Source organism: Abramis brama (assembly GCF_963993115.1).
Source record: "Abramis brama genome assembly, chromosome: 12".
NCBI classification, from domain to species: domain Eukaryota; kingdom Metazoa; phylum Chordata; class Actinopteri; order Cypriniformes; family Leuciscidae; genus Abramis; species Abramis brama.
Window position 1 is genome coordinate 9,191,301 of NC_139974.1, and position 15,317 is coordinate 9,206,617.

The following is a 15,317-nucleotide window of genomic DNA, read 5'->3' on the forward strand; positions in this document are numbered from 1 at the left end:
AAGGAAAGTTGAAGAGTATCAGGGAATTATCTGACAGGGAGCAAAGACATGTCAGAAAAGCATGGAGGAAAACAATACACACACACACACACACACACACACACACACACACACACACAGTTCAGTGGTTCTGGAGATTTATGTGAATGACTCATAAACAAAATGTTGAAAATGTGAAAATAAAACAAAGTGGTTCTGAAACAGTCTACATTGTAAGTTGTTGTTGTTTTTTTAGGAAGAAAAATCTATGACCATACCTCTTCTCACTTGCACCTCAAGACCCAAAGTATAGAATAGCTAGGTGTTCTTATAAGATTTTTACTGTCAGATGTGTGTCTGCTATATGTACTGACTGCATATGTGCATCATAGTTATTTATTTATATTAACATAAAATGTGGACAGTCTGATTCAGCCATGGCAAACTAAGTATTGTGGTCACTACCAAAACATTACTGTCACTACCGTAACATGGGATGTTTTGTCAAAAATAAAGTAGGCCTATATTGAATTATCAACTAAGATGTTATGATAGTGTTTGGTTCAGTGCATATTCAAACTAATGAATCCTTAACTTTGAAATCAGTATAATAATCTTTATTGATTTAACCTGTAAAAAATATTTTTTTTAAAATAGAAAAAAATATATATTTATAAGGTAGATGTAAACAAAATCTTAATAGGTCATAAGCCTTCTTAATAAATTATTTAATATTGTGTTTCGGTAGTGACAAATTTGGGGAGAAGGAAAATATTCCAGCATTTTCTGAAAATACAATATGAGAATTAACTGCACAATTACTAGAAAAGCATACCTTGGATATTATACAATTTGCATACATGCAAAATTTGTGGGGAAAAAAACAAAAAAATGTCAAGATGTTTCCACCAATTCTGTAGAATGGCCCATATAGGCTCGTTTTAGGTGCGACGCGCCAGTTGCCACTCTGGATTAAGAATAAAGACTGGAGAGAAAGATAATTATCTTGGGTAGGCTAACATCTGAAAAAACATGATTGACAGACAAAACACAGTTTAGAAGCCAAGTGGTTCATGTTCCGTTTGAAACTATTGTGAAATGAAGGTCTTTCTCGTAAAACTGGTTTGTACAGTAATGGCGCTTTTCCATTACCAGTACCAGCTCAACTCGACTCAGCTCGCTTTTCGCTCCGTTTTCCATTGCAGATAGTACCTCCACAATAGTACCTGGTCGTCATAGCGACGCCGCAGGAAACTGCCGTGACTTAATCTTCTACGCGAGACGCGCGAGACACATCCGCTACCCACACACACAGGACAATGGAGGAAATCGAGTGTATGCTGTTTTTGGATGTTTTTGTTTTTGTTTTTGCTGTTTTTTATTCAGGATACTCCGTCTGGCGCGTGCAATGATGACGCAGTGAATAGTGACGATTCTCTCTGACCAATCAGCAGTCTGTCGTGTTTTCACGTCACATTTTAGTATCGCCTCAGCTCGCTTTGAACCTCGCCGGAGGTGGTACGAAAAAAAGTACCTGGAAGCAGGTACAGGTACAACTTTTACACAGTGGAAACCAAACAAAGCCGAGTCGAGTCGAGTCGAGCCGAGCCGAGGCGAGCTGGTACTGTAGTGGAAAAGCGCCATAAGAGAACCTGCCCATGTTGTCAGGGTACTGTAGCCTACTACTGGTCTGTTCCAGTCCATAGGCTACAACACAAGGAAGTGCTAAACAAAAACAGAACAAAACAGAAACGTGTCAGATGACATGACAACCTTTATTAAACACTACGAAACATACAGGAACAATTAGGGATGATTTCTTAAAACTTTTTTGGATGTTCTCTCTCTACTTAAATGTAATCAGGAGTGACCAGAATTTTTTTTTTTACCACATGAATCATATTACGCAATTTCACATCATTACAAATTATCACATACAGTGGCCACAAAAAGTATGAAGCCACAATTACAATTTATAAATGTGCAGAGGGCCCAATTGTTTTGCTGATGATGCTAAATTGAGGGCGGTTTTTGATATCTCGAACAGTTTGGCCATGGCTTTGAAACGAATTTATGCGGCGAAAAAAAGGGAAACAGGAAGTGTTATAACTTCTGCATACATTGGCTGCGTCCGAAACCGTATATTCACCGAACAGGTAGGCTACTTAATTTCAATAAGTAGTATTTATTTACTTAACGAGCGCTAAAAGAGTAGGTAGGCTACTTTATAGCCTGATCTCGTTAATGCGATCCGTACATCATCCGACCGCCATGTTGACGTTATGTGACGTTATCACAAGCGCAACAACTTAAAAGATATGAGCGACAGGTTTAATTCATCTATCTGTAAATATTTTGATATTGATGAAACTTGCTCATTTTTTGGTCTTGTTGAAGAAACAGCTGCCCATTTATTTGGTGATTGTAGTAGGCTATAACCAATAAATTATGGGTTGATTGAATTTTTAACCCACTAATGTGACCTATAGTTTTATCCTTAAAGATATATTTTTTTTTATTACGAAACCCCGAAATCGGCATCTCTTGAATATGTTTTTAATGTCTTCATTTTATATGCAAAAATGTTGGCCCACAAGCAAAAGTCGCTTAAATCTCCATTGTTTTCCTCTTTTTCTTGTTGAATTTAACTCTCGTTTTATCCCTCATGCTTATAAGCAAACAAAAAATGCATTTCCTTTATGTATTATGATGGATTATTCAAAGATATTTAACCTCGTCATTGTGCTTATTTTCCCGTGTATTCTTATATTATGATGTAGGCCTACACAAACCCATGATATTTTTTTTTTTTTTGTCATGATTGTTCATTGTTGACAGATACAACAATGGTATATTTCCCTGATCTTTATGTGACTATAGGTTCTGCAATAACAAAATAATAGCGACAGGTGCACTAACATCATTATTGTTCTGTAAAGTTGTTTATGTTTTTGTTTTGTTTTTGTTTTTTTGTTTTTTACAGAATTATTCTGGCAACAACAACTGCCAGTTATATTTTTTAAAAACATGATTATGATTAAAAACATGATTGTGCTACATCATGACCTGTAACACAATACGTGCCTGGAAGCTACGGAAAACAAAGCTAATTCCGCGTGTTAAATTTGACATGAAATTGACAAGCCTCCAAGCACAGACGTCACACTATCCTACCTATCGCCTTTCACCATCCACTTATTTAGCTGCTGCCGCCCTCTTTCATTTTCTATATTTAGCCCCGACTGGCCCGACTGGCCCGACAGCTTTTTTGCTTTATCCATCTTTTTCGACTCGTACCTCTCTTAGCGCTCACGGCGCCCCAGGGCCCGCCCGCTCGCGATCGCAAGCAGATGATTTTAAATTCTAAAGCATGACCGTTTTTTGTTGTTGATTTTTTTTAACGAGATTTGTCGTCCACAGTGAGAAAGCGGTGTTTATAAAAGAAGCACTTCAGAAATAGTTGAAATTGCATTTATTAGGACTCATGGGATAGGCCTATTATAAAAAATAGGCCTAATCCAAACAGCCTATAATAGCCTATCCTACATATTTTAAAATTGTATCATATATTGCTGCCATAATAACCATTTAAAAAATTTTTACGTGCTTTCATCTCTTTCCCATTTTTGTTCGTTGAGGTGGAGCTGCGATGAAATATTGTTCTTGTAAATACTTTCCAGCATTTCAGTAATAAAAGTGTACATCTTACATACGGTATACCCGGTATATACATACGAGTATACTCGGTAGTGATCAAAAAGGATTTAAACAGTGAATTTTGAATCTCTTCTTGTAAACACGGAGATGTGGATTCAGACGGCAATTATATTCCCACACGACCTGTTTGTCAAAAAACTATTTGGCCAGGGATCTTAACGCGGGTTGGGTGAGAAAAAACACTGACATTATGGATTCGGACGGCAATAAAATCACTTACCCCTGTAAATGTTTTAAATACCGTACGAGCCCATAATAAACAATTAGCGTCCGAATAGGACTTAACTGACAGTAGCCTGCTGGCCTTTAAAAGCGCTCCGCGGACGGCGCCGTCTTTTAGAACAACTATTCGCTGTATCGCTGCCATAGTTTGAGCAAACTTCCCACCACAATCATTCCCTTTAAATAGACTATTAAGCCTTTAATGGTTCGACAGCTGATGTACCTTGGATAATATAATTAAAAATCTAACAACAATCCGTATAATGACAATTTTATTCTTTGCATGAAAACACTTGAATTAGCCTAATTGAACTGTCTGGGTGTATTAAAACTTCAGAATTATATTCATATAGACCTGCAACAGTGATAAGGTAAAGCTAAGAGTGGTCCAGACCAACCTTCCGAACATATGACTTACAGAAGGTATATAGGCCTACTTAGCCTAACTAAGAACGTTTCGGGAAACACGTATAACGATAAATGTATAGCCTATATGCTTAAGGTGTAACTTAAGAACGACGTAGCGTTAAGAAGGTTCCGGGAAACCCAGCCCAACATGTATTGCTTAAATACGCCCTTGAGCAAATAAATAATAATATTGGCTATAGATCGACATAATAACATCTGTTTTAGTAAAAAAAAAAAAAAAGGTTTTTATTCCCATTGTACGCACAGAACCCAGTGCCAGGGGTCTCATTTATAAAACTATGCGTAGGAACCTTACTAAAAGTGTATGCGCCCGAAAGCCAAAAATGGCGTACGCCAAAAAATATTCAGACTTATAAAACCGTTCGTAGCCTACGCCAGAACCTGCGCAGAATTCACTTTATAAATCCCAGTCAGCTGAAGATTGTGCGCACATGCGTCTCCACCCCGAAATAACCATATATGGAGCTTACGATGCCTAATTTTACTATGCAGATCCTCATCTGCATATCATTTGCATATGATTATTCATCCACGTGATTATTCATCCCTTTCAACGGTACAAGACACATTACATTAATAAAAATCATGTAGTTGCCTATCCTTGCCTTGTATTTTAAACAAAATTAAATAGTGTAAAATACATTTCAGAGAAAGTAGCCTTCATAGGATTTCCTAATTGCGCAACCAGGTGTTTCTGATCACCGCTCCTCAACGGTGCGAGAGGACAGCTGCCATCCTGATAATTCATTTGATATAGCCTAATTGAGTAAACAGCTATGGAGCCAGAATTGGCTATTGTCATTTTTATGTTTTATATTTTACTGGAGGACATGTTGAGGATGTTTCAGCCCCGGCGCTGCCGGATCATGTATTTTCGGTTTAGCCCGGTTTGAATATAAAACCCAATTGAATATAAAAAAAAGTCCAGGGGCACGTTCAAGTTCAAAACGGTGCGCAACGTTTTGCTACGGTTTCCGGGTTGAACGTCATGTTTCCTGGAAACGGCGTGCACCAGTGCACTCAAAAAAATGATTCAAGGCCTTCTTAGGTATGACACATTTAAATTGTGTTCACTTTATTTAAATATATCTAATTAGGAATAAAACGTATATATATTTAATAAGTCTAACGTAAAATGTATAAATAGTGTCATCTATGAGATTTAATTTAATTTGGTTAACTCAAATTTATTTGGCTTCGGAGAGCGCCATTTGCGCATGTGCAAGACAAGCTCAGAGAAGAACATGCTCAGAGGATGTGGACGCCATTTTATCGTCTGCCGCCGCAAGGACTGCAACGTCGTATTCGTTATTGGTAAGTATTATCTTGCTTGAGTATTTGTAATAAAGAATTTACTTCACTGTAAGAGGATGTGTAACTTATATCATAATTGCAACGGGGTTTGAGATACGTTTTCTCTTGTTTGGTGGGTGTGTCAGAACTGCAGTCCAATCAGCAGCAACATGTATATAAAGCACGCAGTATTAAAGTGAACTCGCACAATGGGTTCAAGGAAAGTAATTTACAAATGTCGAAATGTCTTCGATGCAGCTCGGTATACGCAACAACTGAGGATATTAGAAGACATGTTTGTCGTAAGTTTTATTGTAAAAATATAGGATATCAACATAATGATGTAATTGTTTATATTCTTAGCTTCATTGCAAGTGTATGACATTTGGTATAGAAATAAACAATGGTAATTAAGTGCTTTTCCTAAAAATGAGAAAGAAAATGCAGGTTATTAAAACAGTATGAACTACAAATAAAGTCAGTATGTGGGGCTAAATAGATGTGTTTTAGTCTGAATTAGGTAAGATGTGTGCTTCCATTTCAGTTTCAGCAATCCCTTCACTCGATTGGGATGTTCTCTTTTGTTCTGGGTGGCAAGTGCAGTAACTGTAACATCGGGCATATTTTGTAGAATTAAACACATATTTATACCGACTTCATCAGGCAACGAAAATTCTTCACAAAGAACACAAAGAATGGCCTTCTCAGCTGCCATAGTTGCAACTCTTGCGTCATGAGAACAGTGTGTTCAACGCATCACCGTTTCTGTTTAAAAAACGTTGTGCAACGTTTTGTCGGGGCTGAACGCAGCCCAGTATTTCTCGCGCTCGTCATCGGCAGCTGTCACAGTTGCCAGGCGACAAGAACAATCCTCCATAGGCTAGACCGGTCCGAGCGCTTCAGATGCGCCCTTTGATATGGGACGCAGCTGTAGTTAGCAACAATTTGTTAATATTGTGACAATAGACCTACATTTTGTTACTTTAATTTTCGGAACTGCATATTTCGTTAAATATTCACGTACAAATGTGAAGTAACCTACTGAAGTACCTTTTTTCCCTCACATATGATTTTACATTAATCTACACAAAAGTATATTATGTAACAACCTTGAAAATATTCAGAAGTAAAATGCAGTATACTGCATTTTACTTCTGAATATTTTCAAGGTTGTTGAAAAACAACCTTGAAAAACAACTCCTTGTCAGGGTTTTTATTATAGTTTTGTATTTGTATTATACTACTATAGTAGTATAATACAAATACAAAACTATAATAAAAACCCTGACAAGGAGTTTTTTTCCCTGCAGAATACATACCTCTAGTTTTACTCTTGATACTAAAAACGTATTAAAAGTACTTTTTTCAGAAATTACTCTTTTAGAAAAAGGAAAAAAAACCTCATTGACATGGGAGCCGTTGATTGAATCAGCCCTGCAAACCTGTTGGTAGACAACTTAGTGGATAGTGGAAATATGCACTCAAACACTCTGGAGACCATCCCAGATGATGTCCCACCAGCAGAGAGGCCTTACCAGGGGCAGCCCATTCCAGTCCAGCAGCTCCAGGGTCTCCCTGCTCAGCTCAATACAAGTCTACATCATTTTTTTCTTATTTTATGTACTGTAAATGTTTGTTGATTTTGATATGTTTAACATATGTTAAGTACTTTAATGTAGCCTGTGGAACAAATGATTTTCATTTACCAATTTTATTTGAAAAAAAAAAAAAAGGTATACAAGAGTTTGTTTCAAGTAGAAATTATGATTGTCAAAAAAATTAACAATGTCCAGAACAATTCATTCTCTTTTATTTACACATTTAAAGTTGCATAAAAATAATGTACAGATTTTTTCTTTCCTTTTAAAAAATAAGTGAAAAAAGTTAAACAAGAATATGTAGAAAAAATATATATATTTTCAATCATTCTCTCGAGAAGAGAAAACAGCCTGTCCATCCTCTCCCTACTCTCCTCGCCTCTGCCTTCGTGCTGCTGCTGCTGGTGCTGGCTCCTCCTCACCATGGGCATCCACTGCTGAACTCGGCCCTGAGGACCAGGGCCAAGTTGCAGCAGTGAGTTTCCCACTCACACCCTCACCTGTCCCAGGACACTTGCAATCCTAAGGGCAGAGCAAATGAACCATGGCTTGTTAACAACAACAACAACAGCACAATACATTTCAGCAAAGACGTGTGTATTAACTTTCTTACTTTGTATTTTTTTTCTCCTGAATTGCTCTAAAAAAGCTTAACACATGGGTGCAATCTTAAGTGCATTGTTAACACTGCAAAATATGACACATCAAGACATGCATACAAAATACTTAAGAAATCATACTCAAATTTGGTTAAAACCACATAGCTTTCATGACAGCACTACAAAAACACATAAAAGTGAAACCCCATTGCCTTATCTACTGCTTTTCTTATTGTTGTGGGCTGTATAGCCTATACAGCCCACAACAATATAAGCCCACAAATACGGCCGATTATTATAAACTAATAATATTAGTTTAACGACCTATTTGTAATATTTGCACTAGTCTATCTCACTTGTGTATTATAAGAAATATCACTCACCCTATACAGTATAGGGTGAGTGATATTTCTTATAATACACAAGTGAGATAGACTAGTGCAAATATTACAAATAGGTCGTTAAACTAATATTATCACAAGTTTTGCCTCAAACTACCTGACAAATGAAGCCACGCAATGATGACGAAGGAGTTAAGATTAAGTTTATAATAAACTTTAACTCTGGTTTTGCTTGCTATTCGAGTAAATGAAAACATAATACTTACATTTAAATGTGAATTTGCTGTCCACCACCGAACTCTAGTCTCGACCGCCTTTAAAAATAAATAAATAAATGCTGTCGTCAACGGCGCGCAATGACTTATGGGGTAGAATAGGGTAGGATAGGCTGCTAAGTGTCCATTTATGTATCCTTCCTTTCACGGGGAAACGAAGGGCGCATTTGGCGTCGCTTTTGAATCAGGGTAGTCTTTGTCGCGGCGCAATGACGCAACCGGCCTTCGAATACGGCCTTCGGAGGATGCAGAACTGAATTGGCTTTATGCCCAGCTGCACTACTTCCTGAACTTCAGCCAGCTCCTTTGTTTCCTGTCTGCCATTATTGGACAAACTGATTAATCCAGGTGTGTCTGATTATTGTTACTGAGGTCAGGCACACCTGGATTAATCAGTTTGTCCAATAATGGCAGACAGGAAACAAAGGAGCTGGCTGAAGTTCAGGAAGTAGTGCAGCTGGGCATAAAGCCAATTGGGACAGCCTTCATCGCGCCGCGGTGACGCAATCGGCCTTCAAATGCGACCTTCCAAGGATGCAGCCTTTGAATTGGGACGTCCTTCGTCGCGCCGCTGTGACGCAATCGGCCTTCAAATACGGCCTTCGGAGGATGCAGCCTTCACATTGGGACACAGCTTATGTGTTTTTTGCCAGAGTGTTTTCCGGGTTTGGCCGAGCTAGATGTATGTTCTGTGTTGCTTGTTCAGTAAAGGTTCACCAGATTACGAACGTCTCCTCATGTTATTCTGTAAATATATTACACTGGCGACGAGCGGACTCGAACCGACTGTGTGCAGATAAGTCCATGTGCGACTGTTGTGAAGATAATCTGCCACCTGGAAGCGAACATGAGTACACTCGGCCGTATCGAAGAGTTTGACGAATGTTCTAGTAACTCTTTTGAAGAATACACAGAAAGACTGGAATGTTTTTTTCATGCAAATGATATTGAGGATGATGCAAAAAAACGCTCCGTGCTGCTCAGTGTGTATGGTGCTAAAACGTATTCCACGCAGTGCTGGCCCCAACGCAGCCCTCTACTGTGTCTTATGCAAACATTGTCGCTGCCTTAAAACGCCATTACAGCCCAGCGCCATCAGAGATTGTTCAACGTTTTCATTTTCACAATTGTAAGCAGAAACCTAATCAAAGCATTTCAAACTACATTGCTGAGCTTCAACGTTTGTCTGTGCATTGTGCTTTTGGGGATCAATTAGAAGCAATGCTGCGTAATAGAATGGTGTGCGGTGTTATGGATGAAGCGCTACAGCGACGCCTGCTGGCTGAACCTACGCTAACATTTAAAGAGGCAGAAGAAAAGGCACTAGCTGCTGAAACAGCATTGTTAAATACTCGCCTACTTCGTCAGCATCAAAACGAATCACGGCTGGAGGACGATGTTCATTTTGCAGCCCATGCGCATGCATCAGTACATAAGACAGCAGCTTCAAATGAAAATCCTAAACGTGACAAGCCATGCTTCAGATGTGGTGGTCAGCACACCCCACAAGCCTGTAGGTTTTCCACGGCTGTATGCCATTACTGTAAAAAACGAGGACACATTGCTTGTGTGTGTTTAACAAAGACTAAACATGGTACTGACAAGGATGCAGCTAGCACCACAGAAGAACGTTACACAAACGTTGTAGCTCACAAAGAAAATGATGATTACTCTGTTTACAGCACCACTACTAAATCAGAAAGAGGGGGGCAGAGGCCATATCTGGCCACTGTTATACTGAACAAACAAGCACACACAATGGAAGTGGATTCAGGAGCGGCCTGTTCCTTGATTAGTGAGCATACTTATCACTCATTGTGGCCCTCCCAACCCCCTGAAATACATGCAAACAATGGAATACTTAAGCAATGGTCACAGGCAACCTTGGAAGTGAAAGGAAAAATATTTGTGGAGGTAATGTACAAAGGAACACGAAACACGAAACACACTGCCCTTGTTCGTCATCCAGGGCCAGGGTACTAGTCTGTTGGGACGGGACTGGTTTGATGCCCTGGGAATATCAGTGGAAGGAGTACACAGAGTACAGCTGCAGTCCATAGAGAAAATACTGACTGAATACTCAGAGGTTTTTCAGGACATTGGGGTTTGCCGGACCCCCCCGATCTCTATTGACATTGATTCCACAGTTACTCCACGTTTCTTCAAGGCTCGCCCAGTTCCTTTTGCTTTACGGCCCCAGCTTGACGAGGAGTTGGACAAATTGGTGGCTCAAGGAATTTTTTAACCTGTTCGCCATGCAAAGTGGGCCACACCTATAGTGGCTGTAGCAAAAAAAAGATGGGGGCCTGAGGATTTTGTACTGTGAACACAGCTGTTAAGCCTGACGTGTACCCTATACCCACAGCATCTGAACTGTTCTCGAAGCTAGCTGGAGGAGTAGTTTTCACTAAACTTGATTTGAAACAAGCTTATCAGTAGCTTCCAGTGGATGATGACGCAGCCGACTTGCTGACTATTAACACTCACCGTGGGCTTTTCCGGGCTCGACGGTTGCAATTTGGGGTGTCAACGGCCGTTTCAATATTTCAAAGGTTTATGGACACTTTGCTCGCAGGAATTCCAGGAGTCCAACCATACCTGGATGACATCCTGATTTCGGGAAAAACCATGGAAGAACACAACGCACGGCTACAGGCCGTACTGAAGTGCTTCGCTGAAGCTGGGCTGCGACTAAAAAAAGAGAAAAGCATTTTTGCTGCTACTCAAGTGGAGTTTTTGGGGTTTAGAGTGGATAAAGATGGCATCAAGCCAACCCGTGAAAAAGTGGAAGCTATCCAAAAAGCTCCGCCCCCACAGAACAAAACGGAACTTCAGGCACTCTTGGGGCTGCTTAACTTTTACAGCTGCTTTCTTCCCAATAAGGCCACCGTCCTGGAACCCCTGCATCGCCTTCTAGACCAGTCTGCTGCTTGGCAGTGGGGAACGAAGCATAAGATGGCATATGCTCAGGCGAAAGAGTTGCTGCAAACGGATAAAGTGCTAGTGCACTATGATGAAAAGAAACCCCTGGCGGTGGTTTGCGATGCCTCGCCCTATGGGCTTGGGGCTTTATTGTTCCACATGGAATGTGATGGCCAGGAGAGGCCCATTTGCTTTGCTTCCAGAACAATGACCACCACAGAGCGGAATTATGCCCAAATTGATAAGGAAGCATTGGCGGTTGTTTTTGCAATCAGAAAGTTTCACCAGTATCTCGCAGGCCGCCATTTCGTAATTTTTACAGATCACAAACCCCTGCTGGGACTCCTGCACCATTCCAAGCCAATGCCTGCCATCCTTTCACCACGGATGCTACGTTGGAGTTTGATCATTGGAGCTTACGACTATGAGCTGTGCTACAGACCAGGCAAACGGGCAATGCTGACGCCCTGAGTCGCTTACCCTTGCCGGCATCTGATGCTGTTACACCACCACCATTGGAAGTGTTGCTACTTGAAATGGTGCCAGATGCACCCATGCATGCTGAGCGAATCGCTAACCTTACACTCAAGGACTCTGTCATAGCACGAGTAATGCGCTGGGTGCTGCATGGGTGGCCGGTTGATGTAACGGATAGCCGGTTCAAACCATTCCTTTTGCGCCGCCATGAACTCTCTGCACTTAAGAACTGTTTGCTATGGGGAAGCCGTGTGGTTGTTCCTTGCTTGGCGAGGAGAGAAATACTGGCTATGTTGCATGATGCGCACCCGGGCATTGTACGCATGAAGGGACTCGCAAGGAGTTATGTGTGGTGGCCGGGCATGGACCGAGACATTGAGGAGACTGTAAAGGCATGTGAAACCTGTCAGATGTCACGTCATGCACCTCCTAAGGCGAAAGTGCATCCTTGGGAGTGGACGACAAAAAGATGGTCCCGGCTGCATATTGACTTTGCAGGCCCGTTTCAGGGAAAAATATTCCTCATAGTGGTTGATGCACATAGCAAGTGGCTGGAAGTGTCTCTGATGAGTTCCATGTCATCATCAGCCGTCATCAACACACTGAGATTTCTTTTTGCAACACATGGTTTGCCCGACGTCATAGTGTCAGACAATGGTGCTTCGTTCATCTCTGCCAAATTCCAAGCGTTTGCCGAGCGCAACAGCATTCGACATGTCACTACAGCACCTTATCACCCAAGCTCAAATGGTCAAGCTGAACGCATGGTGCAGACAAACAAGGAGGCCCTGTCTCGCATCACCAAGGGCGAGTGGCAGACCAGACTAGCTTGTTTTTTGTTGTCACAGCATGTCACACCCAATTCATCAACTGGGAAAAGTCCTGCTGAGCTGCTTATGAATCGGCGACTCACCACTGCCCTGGATCGGCTGTATCCTGACCATGATGGTGATATGCTTCGCAGACAGGAGCTGAATGCTGAAAAATGCCCTGGCACAGTCAGAGAGTTTAGACCTAAGGACTTGGTGTACATGAGAAGCTACACCAGAGATTCTAAGTGGATGCCTGGAGTCATTGTAGATGTCACAGGTCCCCTGTCATACAAGGTCAGAGCTGGTGATGGGCAAATGCACAGACGGCATATTGATCAGCTGCTGGACAGGACGGCACCCTTGTCCGACCAATCAAGGCCTGAGCCAGATGGCTACACTGTCCATCCGCCTGAGTCCCCAGGGGCTGAAATGCTTGAGTTGAGTTGTGGGAAACCCTGATGTTGACCTTACTGGAGCTGGAGCTGAGGGCATGTCTGAGTCCCCTCATTCTCGGAAGTACCCTGTAAGAGAGCATTGCCCTCCAAAAAGATTTTCAGACTTTGTGGACTGGGGAAAAGGGGTGTAATGTATTGACTGACTATTGCAATAGTGAGGTCCCTTTAAGAGGCTAAAAGCCTGGGGAGGGTGTTTCTGTTCTGGGGGGAATATGTGTTTTTTGCCAGAGTGTTTTCCGGGTTTGGCCGAGCTAGATGTATGTTCTATGTTGCTTGTTCAGTAAAGGTTCACCAGATTACGAACGTCTCCTCATGTTATTCAAATATATTACAGGATGGATATTTGCTTCAAGTGATAGGCTTGGTGAGTGAAATTATATTTGTATTATCTTTCTGTATACGTTTAATTTTCTTTAGATTTTCTGTCTAAAAGTGACTAAAAAGACATTTAACTCCAGCTCACCATCGGTGTCGCCAAACTGCTCCATCTCCAAAACGTTCGTACGCATGGGTCAGAGTTTGCGTGCAGGTGCGCACATTTTCCTGTCAAGTTTGTTTTTATAAATCACAACTCATGCGTCGGAAGTGGCGTACGCCTCTTTCAGGGCCTGTTCCGTGCGTACGCAACGGTTATAAATGAGGCCCCAGGGCTTGTAGGGTATTTGGTAGCCTATTATTGTCTTATTTGTCACAGTCGTTTTGCTTTAAAATAAAATAAAACACACTTTCGGATTTATCCGATGTCTTACTGAAATACAGTGAATTATCATCATTTTGTGTAAAACCCCGAGTTTGTCTTCAGTGGATTCAATTCTGCTGGATTTTTTTTCATTTCTGCTACCTATTGTCCCCTGCAATAGCATATCAATTGTAATATCCATATTATACTGCCCTCTGCAGCTCCACTGGAGACATTTCTGGCTGCGAAGTCTCTTATGCTTACCAAAGCATTTATTTGATAAAAGTACAGATTAAACTGATTATTTGTATATAAAGTACAAAGTATGAAATATTGTAAAATATTACTACAATTAAAAATAAATATTTTATATTTTAATGTATTTCTAATGTATTTCAAATGTAATTCAATTGCAATTCCTTGCAAAGCTCCATTACTCCATTTTCAGTGTCACATGATCGTTCAGAAATCATTCTAATATGCTGATTTGCTGCTCAAGAAACATTTCTAAATATTTTTGCAGATGAAAACAGTTGTCCAGCTTATTATATGGGTAACATGGGGGAAGATGCCCCCCTTAAGAACAATGTACATTTACTTTTAAAGTGTAAACTTATTTAGATATAAGTTTAGCATGTGCAGAATGATGATGCATCTGCCAATGTGTTATTTTAGGAAATAAATAGAAACATTTGCTAATTTAATTGTTAATTAAATTGTTTAATTGTAGAACAAAATGTAAAATTATTACATTAAAATTACATTATCCACAACTGGGGCAAACTTTTACAGAATGTAATGGCTTTGATATAATTCTTATTAATATTTATATATATTTTATGTATATGTCATGATAGCAACATTATAAATGCACATTTAAAGGTCTAAGGGTCTTACCCTGGGAGGCATCTTACTCTGACTTACCCTATGTGTAAATCATGATAGATTTGTCTTCAATGTGAAAGAAAAATATCTATTTTTTAAGAACTTATGTAACAATGTTACAGTCTTTACCGTCACTTATGATCAATTTAATGTACCAAATTCATTTTAATATGTGACCCTGGATCACAAAACCAGTCACAAGTAGCACGGGTATATTTGTGGAAATAGCCAACAATACATTGTATGGGTCAAAATTATCGATTTTTCTTTTATGCCAAAAATCATAGATTCCATGAAGATATTTTGTACATTTCCTACCGTAAATATATAAAACATTTATTTTTGTGAGTGAATGCAGCACAATCGCGAACATAAATGGACAACTTTAATGGCAATTTTCTTAATATTTCATTTTTTTTGCACCCTCAGATTCCAGATTTTCACATAGTTGTATCTCGGCCAAATATTGTCCTATCCTAACAAACTATACATCAGTGGAAAGCTTTCAGATTTATTCAGCTTTCAGGTGATGTATAAATCTCAATTTCAAAAAATTGACCCATGTGACTGGTTTTGTGGTCCAGGCAAACATTTCACAGGAAATACTATATCTCTTGCCAGCAATTAGATGTTA